The sequence below is a fragment of the Fringilla coelebs genome (assembly GCF_963513975.1).
Source record: "Fringilla coelebs genome assembly, chromosome: 5".
Taxonomy (NCBI): Eukaryota; Metazoa; Chordata; class Aves; order Passeriformes; family Fringillidae; genus Fringilla; species Fringilla coelebs.
The window spans coordinates 61,668,093-61,684,860 of NC_140033.1; the positions used below are offsets into that span (position 1 = coordinate 61,668,093).

General features: G+C 43.1%; 1 protein-coding gene across 1 annotated transcript in view; it reads right to left on the reverse strand.

Annotated features, from left to right (window-relative positions):
* RESF1 (retroelement silencing factor 1) overlaps nucleotides 1–16,420 on the reverse strand; it is a 30,091-nt gene extending 13,671 nt beyond the window's left edge. Inside the window, exons 1-3 of the mRNA XM_084206457.1 lie at nucleotides 16,165–16,420; nucleotides 7,613–7,790; nucleotides 973–1,058 (exon numbers count right to left, since the gene is read on the reverse strand). The gene's annotated coding sequence lies outside the window, so the exon portion shown is untranslated. The remainder of the gene's footprint in view (nucleotides 1–972; nucleotides 1,059–7,612; nucleotides 7,791–16,164) is intronic.
* Between the last annotated feature and the right edge of the window lie 348 nt (nucleotides 16,421–16,768).

Here is a 16,768-nt window from a genome sequence, read left to right on the forward strand (position 1 = left end):
TATATGAGATTTATTGCTTTGATTCTTAAATATAATATTGGTTTATATTATGTTAGTTTTGGCTTACATTATACTGGCCTAGTGTACATTAGTAACCCAAAGGTGAATTAAAGGATATCAAGGAAGAGGAGAGGCCTCCATCAATGGAGACCCCCAAAGAGTGGTGTGACCACCTACAAGAGTGGTGGAGCACGCACAGTAAAGGTGGTGATGAGGGCAGAGGTGGAAGTGTGATGAATCGAAAATGGGAGGAGATGGCATCAACATATGGCATAAAAGGGGGAATTTGTGTTTGGCAAGTTTGTATGTGAGGTGGCAGGAGTCCAAGAACCTTGCACTCCATACCCCGCGGTTATTTTTTGTTTATGCACTATTATTGGAACCAAATTATCCCTTACTTTAACCAAACTGTCAATATTTTAAGTGTATCCGATTTTATATATGTATATATTTTAAGCTACTCAATTAAAAATTGCTGCTACTTTTAATATTGTTTGGGTTTTTTGATGGGATAATTGGGCAAATACAACACCCCCATGACAAAATACAAAAATGAATTCTTGCATGCATCTCAACATGCTCCTCTCAGTATGGTCACACCCTGCTGTCACAGAACAAAAACCTTGCTTTGTGCAAGGTGTTAGACAGTCTCTAAACAGAATGTTTCATGCCATTTCTCCCAAATCACCAAGGCTCCTGACTTTCCTTCATGGGCTCTTTTAGATTTTAAGATTCTTCTGATTTCAGATTTGAGAATGAAAAGTATAACTCATATCTAGCCTATAAAAAATAAAAGATCCAGTGTTATAATTTTATAGGTATTATTTTCAAGAGTCAAAGATGGTTTTATCTTTCTTCACTCTTTTACTTTCTCTGCTATCATAAGACACCAATAACAAAAGAAGACAGGAAAACAAAGTGGCATAGGAAATTCCTAAAAAACATCAACATCAGTGTCCAGGCAATACTTACAGTGATGCAGGAAATCTTTGCAAAGAAAACAGGCTTTTGCATCCAAGGTAAACCTTTCAGGCTGCTAATGTTGCACTGGGGATTTCCTGAAAGATGATTGGGGATAAAACAAAATCACATCCTTGAAATCCTTGAATTAGATAAATGCTGAGGAAACCTAAGATATTTACATTTTCTGGGAACGTAACTGTGAGAGAGGCAAACAAGACTAAGATACCAACCACTCTTAACTGTAAAATCCTTGTTAGAGGAGGAACTTTGACTACATGCAGCACACAACTTTACTAAGAGAAAAATCCAATCATTATCACTGTCAAAACCAAAAAAAATTAGGAAGCCCTTGCTGAAGCCAGGATGGAGACAAGGGGAGGGGTTCATTGCAATATTAAGTCCTATAACCTGTCCCAACAGGACCAGGGGTGGAGGTCGTAATGGATATACCTTGAAATTCTTATAAGCCATTATTTGAATTGTGTGTTACAGGAATTACTATTGGAGGAACCACACATGATCATCCCCAAGAATCACCTGTTGTTTTGAGATAAAACTACACTAACATATGCTCAAAGATAAAGGCCTTGAGATGACCCAGGCCCCTGACTATTTCCTGGGGCAGTCCCAGAATTTTGGGATTAAACAGAAGTAGGCTAGTTCTTTAGATGTAGCCCATGTGCCAGATAAAGTCCTGTAAGTTTGTCTTCCATCTGAGGCCCAGCAGCAACAAAGAGTCCTGGCCCACTCAGAGCCCACTAGCATGGTGCCCAGCACCACACAGTCCCAACTTGTCTCTATGGCCTCGAGTTAGAGACAGAATGAGACAGACGAGACACTTGTTTCTTTGAGCAGAATAGCTGAATCTTCATTGCACACAGCTCATTTTATATGGTATCAGAAGGCACCATGTTGGAATGCCATAGGTCAGAAAATCATTGAAACTCAGTTCATTGCTTGGTAATGGCGAGTGTACGTGTCCATCAAACTTTATTCTTTCTAGGTATGTTTACATTTTTCTTCATCGACTCTCACGGGATAGACTCCGAATTTTTCAGGTGCAAACTGTTCTCTCACAAAAATAGATTGTTATGCAAACTGATTCTCATTCTTATGATTCTTTTCTCATGAGAACTCAACAGGCCAGCTTAGCCAGGATAGCAAGGCCTAAACCATGTTTTACAAGGCCTTTTTTTAATAAGGTTTTACCTGTATGTACCACCAACTATTTTCTGCTATGCTCATTCCGTCATCCTGCCTCCTCTGTCAGGATGCAGCCACAGTTATCACCAAACCTCTTGTGTCAGGGTAGTTAAAAACCCCCTTAAGCCCGTGCTAAAGGGTCTTGACCCAAGGAATCTTGAAAGCCTCTTTAGACCCAGGCATTCCAACCAGGCAGCACACTTGTTTCACCAGCTTTTGCCAAGCCCCTATGCTGCACCTTTTCCCACGGGGGCTTGAGAAAGGGCCCTAGTGCCCCTCCCATCACTTCATCAGCTGGAAACCCCCCAGCCCTTGGTTACCCAGACTTATCAGACACACAGTTAGCACCCTCAGCAGATCCTGATGATCCTTCTCAGGTGCCATGGAGGGCACACCTTACAAAGACGTCCCATTTAGAGGTAGATGCCACCATCAATGGCATCATCATCTGTGTGTCCTCGCGGACAGTCAAAATTCTGCCTTCAGCTGATCACAAGGGAGGGGAACACTTCTCTCACCCTCTGCAGTAGTCCACAGGTTACAGAAGCCCCTTCAGCCCTTCCCAAGGTCAGTCAAGTGTGACTTCTGTAAAAGCCAGCCAGCCTGAGGATCTGTTTCTGAGAGGTTCTAACCTCCTCTGTGGAATAACTCCTGTGCAATTCTAGTCAGGTCTGCACAGCAGCAGTTTATCACTGCATGTAGCTGCAGAGCTATGCACCACAAAGAGCAGGCAAGTAACAGCCTCTGCTGAGTTGAACCTTGCCCAGCAGGGTCAGTGACAGAGTTTATATTTATATACCTCTGTCTTACATGCCTTGTTTTTCACAGGACTACAGGTACGTGTCAGATAAGCAAGATGCAGTAAGCTACCAGAAAGAATGGTAACATAGAGATTGCTTCAGATAAGCTCCAGACAGTACATCCTTTTACAAGTATTCCACTCATAATTTGGCCACTCTTACTCAGTAAGGCCATGCTGCAGATATTTCTAACTAGAAAGGCCTACAAATGCCTATGAGGCATTAGCTTTTTTACTTCCACAGACAGAACCACTCACAGACCAGATCTTCCATGATGCTCCAGGGAAAGTACAATCTCCTGGTACTTCTGTATCAAACTCCCCCTACTTTGGGGACTCTGAGAAGCACCTCCCCTACCTCCAGTGACCCATGCTGTTAACACCCTGTGATCCTGCAAGCCCCAAAATTCATCATGTCTCTGTAGAAGGATTCTTAGCAGAACAAGGCCATGCTATTCTCCTACAGGGAATGGACAACCCTGACTTGCAGATTACAGAGTTACTTTGAAGACCATGTACTGTCCTCGAAACAAGATAGACCATGTACTGTTCTCAAATGGATACAACAAGGAAGAATGAGAATTGTGCCAGGACGAGACCAGACACCAGGCACGTTGTGGGAACTGCAAATCTGGCACACCTTAGCTAAAAATGCTTATAGTGTGACAACCAATCAGAAATTAAAATGTATGTGTGAATATAGCTACTTAACCAATGAGCATTGAGCATTAGTGGCATGAGACAGTGTATAGAGAAGGACAAATATGCCAAAGTTGGTGAATAAAGTAGGATGACATGTAGCCATACTGGCCGTGATTGTCGTTACTCGGCCGACTCTCTGTTCAGGACCCTCTTTATGTCTCTTTCCAGAGAACTGAAAAAACAGTGAGCATTCACTTGTACTCACTGCCCCTTTTAACAGCCCCAGCCAGTCAGCTCACAAGTCCAGTGAGTCCTGGCCTCTGACCAGGGCTACTGGAGCAGGACACTATGCCTCTGTGGGGGTAAAGCAGCTCAAACAATACCCAGGATTGTAAAGGTTGTCAGTGATGGATGGAGAAGGGGGATCATGCTGCACTTGGTGTAGAACAATGCTGAGACCAGCCTGATTCAATAATCCCAAAGTTGAACATGCAAGGATGTGAGGAACAATGTTTCCTGGCAGAAATTGGCACAGGTGAGAATGTTAAAAAGTTCCTGATAAAGCAACAAAGAAGTGACAGTATTGATAATTTACCTGACACTGCTGAGCTAAAGGCTGCTGAGCTGGAACAGTTGGCCCAGCTGACAGCAGATCACTATAAAAACCCAGTCCCACTTCTTAACAGCAGAGACTTGTTACGAATACACAGCTAAAGGCCTGGCTCTGGGTACTCCAATAGTCTATTTGGATTCAAAAGAACCAGCCAGGTTCACAAGTATTGTGGTTTACTAAATGAAACAGACATGGCTCTTTTGGAGTGCCAGCAGTATCTGCATAAACTGCAGAGAAGGTAAATATAGCCCTGACAATACAATGGCAATCACAAGCTCAATTTCTCACGTCAAAACACTCAGCACACAAGTCGAGGACACAAGTCTTACCAAAAGGTGCCCCTTCTGCAGAGGGCGAAGAAAATGTGTCCCTACAATTTTCATGTCAAATTCTCATCCCGCAGCTAAACACAAAATCAGGGTCCTTTTATACCTTATTAGCCATTATTGTGCAAAATGCTGTGGGTGGTCAAATTTTCTGTTCTTAGTGGTTGTGTCGTATGCAGTATTTCTTGGTAGGAGATATACCTGGTAGCAGTTGTACAAAACATTTCCTGGTATTGAGACTGCACTGCTCCTTTCCCACTTTACATTCCTACCCGATGCCATGGCAACAAAAACCTCCATCAGGTTTCCATGTCTGCTCTGATGACTGATGCTCTGATGTGTGGGGCCCATCTCATATTGAGCTTTGCTATTTTCTTCACTGTTTTATGGTTCCCACACTCTTAACATACCCCCTTCTAGAAGTGTGTGTGGAGATTCCTCCTCTGAGTAGAGACACCTCCAAGGTTACTTCCTGAGGCTGAGTTAAAGAGCTATGCCCAGAGACATTAGTATGAGTGAGCAACATCAATCTCTACTTGATTATTTTGCCAGCTTTATTGTCACTATTGTAATTATAGTTAACTATCAGTACTGTGTAGTAATTAATTCTGATTAATCCTTTAGCCTAACTAGTATTATGATCAAGATCATCAGTATTTGCACCATGTAAATAAATATTTTTTTCATATTGGCTTGCCTTCCTTTATCCTGTGGGATGAACCTGTATAAAGATTCGACTACACCTGTGGAATTTTTCAGACATAAACCTCTGAGTAAGTCTGGAGCTAGGACTGGATCCAGCCACATCCAGACTCCTCTCTGAGGAGGAGTTTAGAAAGCAATGGGATCCTTTCTGCACCCTGTGACTCAACAGCAGGATACGTTTGTAAAAAGCTTCACCCAGCTTCACTTTGGGTGACGCTTCCATTCTGCCTGTGACAGCTACCTAGGCATAAATTTTGCCCCACCCTCTGCCTCATACTGCAGTCACAAAAGCTGCCAAAACCATTAATGCCATTTATCTTTCCTCTTATCTATGCACAGTCAATTTGGACATTAAAGACACTGTGCCGGTGTCCCACCCACCAGGCCTACCAAGCTCACTTTGCTTGGAATGGCATTAATTATACCTTTACTCATTTACCTGCAGGCTATGGCTATAGTCCTGCCATTGATGCTAAGGTAGCTCCAGCAGTATTAGCTGAAATTTCCCCCACTCCTGATGTCTCTCATCATCATCATCTTGCTGACTTTTCCTACCACATATAGATGGGAATCTTACACAAGAAATTACTCCAAATTTCAGCCCTTAAAGAACACCAGGAACTTTTTATCTTCCTGGTAAATGCCAGGATCCTGCCCAGAATGTGAAGTGTTGGGATAATTTTTAAAGGAATCTTTTTGCATGCCAGTACCAAAGGTATTTCTGAAAGTGTCTTGCAGTCTTTTTTCTTTACCCAATCTACTCCCCTCTCCAAATTCAAATATCAAGTCTTCTAGGCTCTCAATTTGTGTCATGAAAGGCCCAGATTTTAGTCAGCTGAGCTACTCTCTCTATTCCTTGCTGTGCACACATTGCACCTGGGACTGGAGTATGAGCCACTTTCAACCCTTCTAAAAATATCCCATGATATCAGTATCTGTTTGTGCAATGGTATACAATAATTATTAAGCAAAGCAACTCATCAAATAACTGTATCCTCACCACTTATGTGCAATGCAAGACACACTGATGACAGAGGCAAGAGGTAACTGTACTATCACTCTTAAGAGTCAATAAAGTGGATTGACTGTAGTCACAGGAATAAGCTCAACTCCTTGACCAAATTATTGACAGTTTGGCTCAGGCTCATAAGGAGGCAAAGGCCTAGGCCATGACCAGGTCAAGCACTTTCCTAGTTCCACCCTATTCTTTGAAAACCCACATAGGAAGAGGAGACAAAGAGCTTTGATGCATAAGAGTTGGGAACACCAGCCAAGTGAATAAGACATCAATAGCAGGTAGTTCTTCCGGAACTAATTGGTAAGGAACAAATGAAGTTGTGGGTGCAAGGAATTCCATGGAAATTCCATGGCATTTGGCTGCAAGCCAACCACTTTATTCCATAAATATAAAAGCTCAGGTGAGCTTTTTTTTGATCTCTCCCAGGTTCAAAAATGTAACCTCTCCTTGAGGTGGGTGACCTCCATGTTTCTCCCCGAGGAGAAACTTAGATGTGATTGATATTGTGCATAACTTGGTTTCATAGAGCATTAAGACAATGTATTAATACTTTTGAATTATTATTGTTACTGTATATGTACAGTAAGATTAAACCTCACCAGGGCACTTTCTTAAGCCTCATTTTTATATCATATTACTTCAATAAAACCACTTTTCCAGCTATCTGTGCCAGTGGTTCTTTAAGTGGTCTAAATCTCCTCTGCAACAAGTGTAAGTGAGGCACTCACAATAGCTCTAAAGTATTCTTATTCATTGCTAAAAGCTCCCTTTAATAGAGTCAAAACCCTATAAAATATGCATTTCAGTGCCAGCCACTGTGATCACAGCTATTTTGTACATCTGCAGAACGTAGTTCAGCAAACAGAAGATTCTAAGAACTGAAAGGACAAAAGTTCAGCAGCAGGCCAGCAAAATTTTGCTCTCTCCTGTTTCTGCTTCTGGACTTTTAGCGGCATGTCTCATTTAACTTAAAGTATTTAAATCACATTCAGCATGTCTGATTTATGGTGTTAGAGAAAAACAGCCTGAATCAACTAAACACACACAAATAAAGGAGTACATAAACATCCATAATTCTTATTTTCCTCGCTTTATAACTGTATTTTAGATACATTTTAGATGTGACATTTTGGATGTCACAATAGCATCAGCACACAGGAGTTTTCCTGCCCCAAAATTCTTTGCAGTTACATAGGAGATAATTCGTTGGAAATTGCCTTAATCTCAGATTGCCAATCAATCCCAGAATGTTTACAGTAAATTTAAGCACATGTAGACCAGTAGTCACTTCTCTTTGCAAATTCCCATTCCACCACTTCGAACACTGTATCTCCCCCTTTTACCTATTGACTTCTGACAAATCCTGATGGGATTCATCCAATAGTCTTTAAAGAGCTGCTGATGCCATCACAAAGTCTCTCTTGATGGTTTTTGAATGATCTTGGGAGTCTAGAGAAGTCCCAGCTGACTGGAAGCTGGCAAACGTTGCCCCAGTTTTCAGGAAGGGTAGGAAGGAGGACCCTGGAAGGCAGAGACCTGTCAGTGTCAATTCAGTGTCTGGTAAAATCATGGAAAACATTTTTCTGAAAGGTACTGAAAAACACTCAGAGGACAATAATCAGAAGTCACAGCCAGCACGGATTCATGAGGGGAAAGTCAGCTTGTCACACCTGCTACAACAGGGTAACCACCTAGCTGATCTGGGAAAGCCAGTACATGAATCTTTTTGGACTTCAGTAAAATGTTTATAGGATGGTTATGTTTTACTCCTGTAGCCTTCATGTTGCATCAGGCTCTCCTTCCCAGCCTTCCTTTTTGTTTTTAGCATTGTCTCCTCCCAACATCAGGACTCTTAACGTGATTTTATTCAGTTTTATCCAACAGTGAATAAACAGTATTTCTCAGTTTGCTAGTGGGGTTTTTGTTTGGAGATCAAGTGAACACACCTCATTCCCACAAGTCTTTAAAAGTTGAGGTGCTCAGGCAGAGCTTTCTCTTGCCTTTGGCACGCCTTTTGGCTCTACTGGCAACAGCGGCAACTCCAGAAGCTGCATTTCCCAATCAGAAAGTGTTTGAGTGAATTTTGCAACACCTGCCTGCAGCCACACTGTTAAGCCCAGAGAAGCAGAGCAGCCCAGCTCCGTGTGTGTGCAGGACATCCCTCCCTACCACAGATGGCTGGTGCATATGGAAGACATAACCCAGGCAAGGCCAAAGACCTGGCAGGGGGTCATCGCTGGGGCCAGAAGGGCTGAGACCCCCAAATAAAAATCAACATCTTGGTCTGGAGAGAAGATGTGGGAAGAGATTGAGAAAAGTAAATGTCATTGACCAAGACACTGCTCTTTACAACTATAAAAGCCACACAAATTCTTACAGAGATGGGAACCTCTCACACACTCCCTGGAAATGTGTAGGGTGGCTTCTCCTATGAAGCTTGGATTTATTTGTGTAGATACTTTTCCAGAAATTGAGAGGAAAGATTTGATGTAAGATTCAGTTTTACCATCCGATCCATCAGTAATTGGATGGTAAAGTACATTGAATCCTAATCTATATTATTTCTTTGCTAGCTGTAATATGTACCTCAATCACACAGCAGTGTCTCTCTATTTACCCTGTGTGGTAACAAGTCTGGTTTACGTCTTACGTCTGCTTTCCTTGGTCTGTTCAACAAATCATTCATTTTGTAGTAGACCTAATCGGCCATTTTTAACAACTTGCAAAACAAGAGTGAGTTTTGGGGTGTTGGCCTCCTCAGTTAAGTTACTGTCTACTGTCCAGGGCCTGGGCAGAGGCAGGGCCAGGTTTAAAGTCCCCTCTCCACTGGTGACAGCATGGTGACCCCAGCCCACCAGCAGTGCCAGCAGGCCAGAAGGCTCTGAGTCACACCAGCCCAGAGGCTTTGCCTTGCTGGCTTCTGCCCAGGAGAAGGCAAAGAACCTCCACAAGGTTCTTGACAGAGTACCAGCCACCAGAGAGATAAAGGGAGAAGAGGGGGCTGCTGCCATTTGTCTCCCCCACGGCAGGCACTGTCTTGGGGAGGCGCCATTCTGACATTTTGAGTTTCTCTTTGTTCCCTGGGAGTCTGGAAGATTTCAGCAACTTCCTAAAAAACTGGTGCTCTTACTGATATGTTTTGTCTGTTGCTATTTTGAGGTTTTAGTAAACTGTTATTTTTCCACTTATATCTCCTCTATTTGTTTTTCCTTATTGATGGAAAGGGATTGGTTAAAACATTTTAGAGTGTTCCCCTAAACTGTTGGTTGGTCAAGCAAGACCTGCTTTTCACAAGCTCATGCTGGCTGGGCCTGATTCCCTGGCTGTCTTATAGGTGCCAGGTGATGTCATTCAAGATGATCTGTTCCATGAGCTTCCTCAGTACAAAAGGCTGTAACTGCTATTATAGTGCACTATTTATTAAATTGGTATTTTCAAAACTAGCTAAATAATTATCAAGAAGAGATTGGTTTTGGTCATCCACCAAAACCAATGACCATGGGCAAATCTCTTTCACAGCCCCAAGGAGTTACCACAAGAAGCATCCCCACTTAAAGGAAGAATGTCCATGCAATCTCCTAAAAGGAATGTGCTAGAAATCCCTACCATAAAAACGAGAGCTTGGGCCTTTATACAGTAACATGATTGACTGTCATGACCTACATTGCTAGGCTAGCTCAGCAGAGCATAATTCATTTAAAATACATGATTAGTACTACCCCTCATTGGTTCCTTTTATCAGGAAACATCTGTCTCCCACATCCATGCCAGTGCCAGTTCCCATCAGGAAACACCAGTTTCTGAACATCCTCATATTGTTTAATTTTGAAGTGTTTCAGTCAGGCTGAAATCAGCATTCTTCAACATCAAAAACAACATGGCCACCCTCCCTCCATCACTGGTGATTTTTGCAAGCAGGGTGAAGTTCAAGCTGTTTCATCCCCACTTATACATAAAGAACATCCTGTTATGCTCACAAATTTCAAATTTTAATATTTATGTCAAAAAGTTTTGCAATTCCGTTTCAATAAGGATGTTTGATGCAGGACTACAGCTGCAGATTTCTACTTATCCCACTTCATGGTAACAACAGCAAAATGTTGAATCACTAAGGCCTGAACAACAGACCTTGAACCAAAGCTGACCTCTAGATGAACCTTCCAACCAAATGCTATTTGTATCTGCTCATTGGCAAAACATGGTTTCAGTATTTACAACCCAGGCAAGGCCAAATCTAGCCTTGGTTGGGAGTATAGGATCAAAGACAACTCCCTTGGGTCATCCTTGAGCCCTACCAAGCTTTGGAAGAAACCCAGTAGGAGAAAGAAAAAACCAGATGTTCCTGCACTAGAAGTTATGGTAGCTTGCATATTTAGCAGAGTAAAAATGGGACTCTCACAGCTAAGTCGGAAGCCTCGTTTCCTGTGGGTGGAAGCACCTGCAGGATTTCCCAGTTACCAGGAGTGATTCTCCAGTCCTTTGCTGTGACAGCAGCTTCCCCTAGCTGGTGCTTATCCTATCTTTTTGTAATTCTTTGCAGTTTTGTATTATATTAAATTACCCTTATTCCTTAAGTTGGTGTCTGTGTCTTTTCTGACCCTGCCCACGGCAGAACAAATTTAGAAAAACAATGAAATGAGCATCAATCGTGCCATAAATCTTAGTGGGAACTCAGGAATTCTGCAGTTGAGAAATTACAATTTTGTAATTGCATTTTAGGACTTTTTCAGGGGATAGTACAAAAATCAAAAATCAAGGAAATGCATGCCATGGCATCTGGCAACGGTCCCAATCCACTGTCCTAAAGCTGCTAATTGCACCCAGCAACACTGTCATAAGTGTCATGGGAACTGTGGTCATAGTCTAGGGGTCAAGAATAAAGTCATTCTTCTCACCACAAATGAGCTAATCGAGATAAACACCATTTCACTTATCAACAAACAGAAGCTCTAGATACAGAAAAATCTGAATTTGTCATAAGCAACGTCTAAACTGAGCTCCAAGAGGTTATTCTGAAAGGTAAAAGGGACTCTTCTGCAAGCATTATGGACGCATCAGGCATTTGGAGGAACCATGCTTCACAAGGAATTTTAACATTCTAGTTCTCCATGGTACCAAGCAACACACCAACACCAGCAGAAGTGATACCATTGTTCAGAACAAAATCAAATCTTCAAGATTGTATTTGATTGCTTCATTGTATCGACCAAGCATTTACTGCTTTTGAATAATAGCTGTAAGCCTGAGAAAGCAATTTTCAACAGAAAAGATTTGTGAGGAAAAGGCATTAATAACAGGGACTGGATTCATCATCCATTGACATCACTGAATATTCCATTTGGAATCCTACAGATGAAAGCTTTTCTAATGGTAGCATCAGACTCCTTTATACAGGAATACCCTCGCCTCTGCAGAAAAGTTCACGTATATAACGAAACACATAGCTGTAAGTATTATCTATAGGTCATGCTTTCCTAGTTGTGAATATTACTATGATGGAAGAAGATGATGGAAGAGGATTACTATGATGGAAGAAGATTACGATGATGGAAGCTAAAGATGAAGCAGAGTCCTAAGCTGCCTTGTCTTGGATGGAACAACAATTTTAGAAAATACCTACACCCCTACACTTCAACTGCAAATTTCTCTTTACCATCACACTGGTCTGCCAGTGGACAAGGCCAGCACAAAAGACACAAACACCAACTTTAAGAATTCAGTGTAATTTACTATAGTTTAAAACAGCAAAGAATTACAAAAAGATAAGATAAGCAATGCTAAGTAATCACTACTACAGAAGATTGCCTATAGAAATTAAGAAAGGTACATTACCTAATATTTTATTATCATCCAGATCTGCCCTTCAGCTGGGGAGCTTCAGCCACAGCAAGGACTGGAGAGCCACTCCTGGCCACTGGGAAATTCTCCAGGCACATCTTCACTGTGAGAGGGTCCAGTTCTCATGCTGGTGAATAAACAAGCTTCCACACCTTCTCCTGCAGGAACATCTAGTTTCATTCTCCTCCTGGGTTCCACCCAAAGCCTGGCCAGGGCTCAAGGGGGAACCAAGGGATTTGGCTTTGACTGTGTACCTCCAAAAAAGGCCGGGTATCTGATTTCATGGCCCTGACTGGCCTCTGCCAGTCACACTCCATGTCTCACTAATGATCATGCATGTTTCAGTAATAGCTGGATACACATATTAAACAATGGAAGGTTGGAAGGTTCATTGGGAGTCAACTCAGGGCCTATTGTTCAGGCCTCAGTGCTTCACAGAAACAAGTGAAATGCAGAGAAACCATGCTTCAGCCTCTGAGGAATTTGCAAATTCCTTTCAAGTTTCAATGGACGTTTAAAGAACTATCCTACATCCCCTGTAGTTGCAGACATCCCCTACTAGAAGTATTGTTCCGTAATCATCCAAGGCCTAATGACCACTCATTGGAGACAAGCTTGCAATCTATGTACAGGATACTGACTGAAGTGCAAATTAAGAAGTTAATTGAATTTCAGTCATTGAAATTTTTCACAATCACATACTTACTAGAAGAGCTCTTTGGCATATTTGCATTTTATGGAGATCATTTCTATCCAGCATGAAGGCATAGTGCTACCTTCAAGGTCACAGGAGTGTTTTTAAAAAGTCTTTTTTTAAATCTTCTGGTTGGTGAAGTTATCTGCCTGCTGTAAGTTATAGTATCAATCCTTCCATTAAATTAGCTTCCTTAAAATTCCTCCAAGTATAAATTTGTACAGCATTTTTGCTCTACATTTCCACTGCTCTATGCAGTTTTGAAACTCCTGAGAACTTGAATTGCTTGTGTTTATCAGAAAGACAAATAATAGTCAGAAACATGATAGTAGCATCTAGCAATCAAATGGGTGAAAAATAAAAATCCATTCCCTGTCAGCAATGGGAAATTACTACAGTTCTTTGAAAAACTGCATTTAACAGTATATGGCTTAGAAATGCTTTGAGTAACGAAGACAGGTTGGTAAGTTTCTATTTTCCTTAAGCCTATTTTCTTCCCCATTTCTACCTCTTCAGTTGCACTGATGCTGCCACTTTTGGTGCTTCAGGATGAACCAAACTAGACAATAAAATGGCATCCACAATTTCACTTGAAAAAGAAAAAAAAAAAGATCACTTCAGCAATCTGGTGTGTCTCTTCAGACAGATGTGGAGCTCCCACTGGAGGAACAAGGAGCTCCTCACTGGTCTTGGCTCCTAGATGGGATAACAGTCAAGAAGTTTCAAGTGCTGCTTTTTCCAAAGGAGCAATGACCCCTACTAGAGTCCCCTATGTCCTGATTACCAGTGATATATCAAAAGATTCCCTGGCAGATTTTGAATTCCAGTTTCCCGTGCAGCACCAGCCTCCTTTCATCAGTGCACTTTAACAGTTTAAAAAGGCAAAGATTAGCATTACCTAATGCTAAAAACCATAATGGGTATTTTCACCATTTTTCCTTGCTTTTCTTTTTTCTTTCCTTTTAAGTCACCAGCAGGCTCTAAGGTTTTTCACAAGCTCTCATAGCTATGCTTACGAAAGCAGGAGCTCCTCTAGGAATCAAGAATTTAACTGCACCTTCTTGACTTTCTGCTCCCTCTTTTACTCCTTTTGCTGTGTCTTCATCCATGCCTTTTAATTTTTGGGGTGGGGAGTACTGCTCTGCCTCTGACAACTGTTAATCTTCAACACAAAGAAGAAAGGCTCAACATCAAACTAACAGGTTAATTATTACAAGACCACAAATCCTATGACAGTCTCATATCCCCAACCACTGATATGTTGTTCACGGCTGCAGCAAATGAAACCGACCAAAAAAAGGCAAATAAAACAGTTGTGAAAGGCTGATTTGTGTAAATTTTAGAAACATATAAAAATATTCTCCTACCAAAACACCTTAGCCTGCAGTAAACAATCCAAGTCAGCAATTTGTTGGCTTCTAAAGAGTCTGTGTTTGAGGGACAGCCTCCTGCAAATCAGAGTATTTTACTGATTTACAACTATTTTTTTGAAGATTAGTAGGAAGAGGGAAGAGCAAAATATAATCTGTGCTTTTAGAATTCAGAATCATAACAATAAAAAATAAAACTTCTAAAAATTCTAGCAGACCAATGAACTGGAGAAAGTTTTAGTTTTTATTTAGAAAGAAACCAAAACACCCCATAACAGACTTGACATAAAGCATGCTGTAATGTTTTTGTCTTCTGCCAAGACATCAGACAATCTATTATTTCCTAGGGAGAAAAATACTGTTTAAGCTTAAACTACAAAGAGAGCTGGATCCTTGAACTCTGCCTCCCAACTCACTGCAGTGAGCCACACAAACACACTGAACTAATGGGTCCTGGTAAACATCTTGGGAACCACAGCAGTAAATTTTCCAAGACCTTGCACCTTGAGACCCAGGGGAGCTTGTATGCTGGCACAGGCATCAAGAGTAAAGGATTTAATTTTGCAGACAGTAATAAAAAAAGCAATCATTATCACAAGTCTGTTTTCTCTGCCAGGAATATCTGTTTGAATGTTTTGGGGCATCAGTTGGCCAGTTCAAGGGAACAGAGTGATAAGAGCCCAGTAGGAGTTTTAGATGTTTGTAACAAGTTTTACTCCCATCATTCTCAGATGAATATTTTCTCAGGAGAAAATATTTACCAGGAGTCACGATGAGCTGGGTTTGTTTTATTCTATTTTTAAGTCCTCCCAGGAGGCTAGTTAAGAGCAGGGAAATGCCCAAAGTTACCACGGAGCTCCTAGAAAGAGTTGAGTCAGCCTGTAACAACTTCTAGGAAAACAACTGCCAGCATTCCTATGGGCTTCTGAAACACATCCAGTGCTCCAGCAGAAAATCTACTCATGTTCTACCCGATGCCTCTGGTTTTCAATGATGACTGATGGACAAACAAAGCACATCTTCCAAAGCACAGGAATAAAGCTGCTACACATTGATGGGGTACTTGCACTTTTTTCTTACATTTCCATCTGCTTCTGCAGAGGGAATAAATAAGTTAATTCTATCAGCTACACTACTCAGACAACCCAAAGCAGAAACAGCGAGCTATTCCTCTTTAAATACGTTCTGTTGTGTTCTTTTTTTTTTTTTCTTTAATAGTATAAACAGTGTTATCAGTTATACCATTACACACGACTGCAGGTGTCCCTCTTACACAAAGCGGAGCACCGGCTCCTTACCGCACATCTTGCGATGCCTGAGAGGCTGAAGCACAAAAATCACTAACGCTGGACTTTCATCGCAGAATTCAAACACAGGACACTCGAAACAGCCAGTCTTCAACCCTGACAGCGATTACTTTCTCTCGTCAGTTTTGTTTGGGGTGGAAAGGAGAGAAAGAGGGAGGGATTTCCTCGTTTGTTATTCTTTTGGAGGTTTTTCGTATCTTTCAACCGCATCTCCCTGCTTTGTCACACCCTACGGAGCAACACAGCAAAAACAAACCTCTGCGTCCTTAAGGTGATCGGGGCGGGGGATGCGTTCCGGAGCCTGCGCATCGCATTGTCCTTGTTCAGGCACTCGCAGGACTCTGTCACTAATTGATGGTAATTGGTTCTGCGAGACGAGCAGCGGACGAGCCCCGGGCCCCGCGCTCCGCCGGGCCCCCCGCGCCGCCGCCCTCCGCGCCCGCGGCCCCCGCTGCTGCTGCCGCTGCGGCCCCGCGGCCTCCCCGCTCCCCGGCCCGGCCACCGAGACGGCTCCGCCCGCCCCGAGCCCGCCCCGAGCCCTCCGCAGGGGCCGGCAGCCCCCGGGGAGCGGCTCCTGGCAGCCGCCGGGAGGGGAAGGGAAAGGAGGACAGGACGGCCCGGCCCCCGCCGCCCCCCGCGCCGCTCCCTCCCTCCCTTCCTTCCTCCTCGCCGCCGCACGTCCTCACCGAGCGCAGCCAGCGGCTCGTCCGGAGCCCCGAGTGTCGGCCCCGATGGGAGACGGAAGGAGAGCCCGGCTGCGGGCAGCGGGGCGGGAGCTGCGGGCAGCGGGGGCGGCGCGTCCTGCCCTGCCCGGCCCGGCCCTGCCCTGCCCGCCCGGCGCGGCGCTGCGGGATCGGGGCCGCCGGGCACGGCCAGCGCGCTGCCCCGGGGCTCACCGCGGACAGCCGCGATAGATTGCGCCTCCTGGTCCTCAGATCCCTCCAGGCTAAGCCCCTCCTCCCTGCCCCTTTCCCTGCCTCCCTTCCTGCCTTCTCAGCGCTCCAGAGAACTCCCACAGCTCCCCGCTTCGAGCGCGTCACGTTTTTTTAAGAAAAATAGAGTGGTTCTTTCACATTCCCCCACGGACTGAGGACCAATTAAAACTTCAGTTAGAAGAAATGTTATAAATATTCTGATAAAAGAATCGATTTAATGATATAAAAGAGGTGGCTATGAGTAAAAAATCGAGAAGTATATGGTATACGAATGTTTGGAGTGCTGTGTTTAAAATATGCAGCAGAAACCTCGCCAAGAAGCTAATGAATGTCTTATGTTTTGTTCAAGAAACTC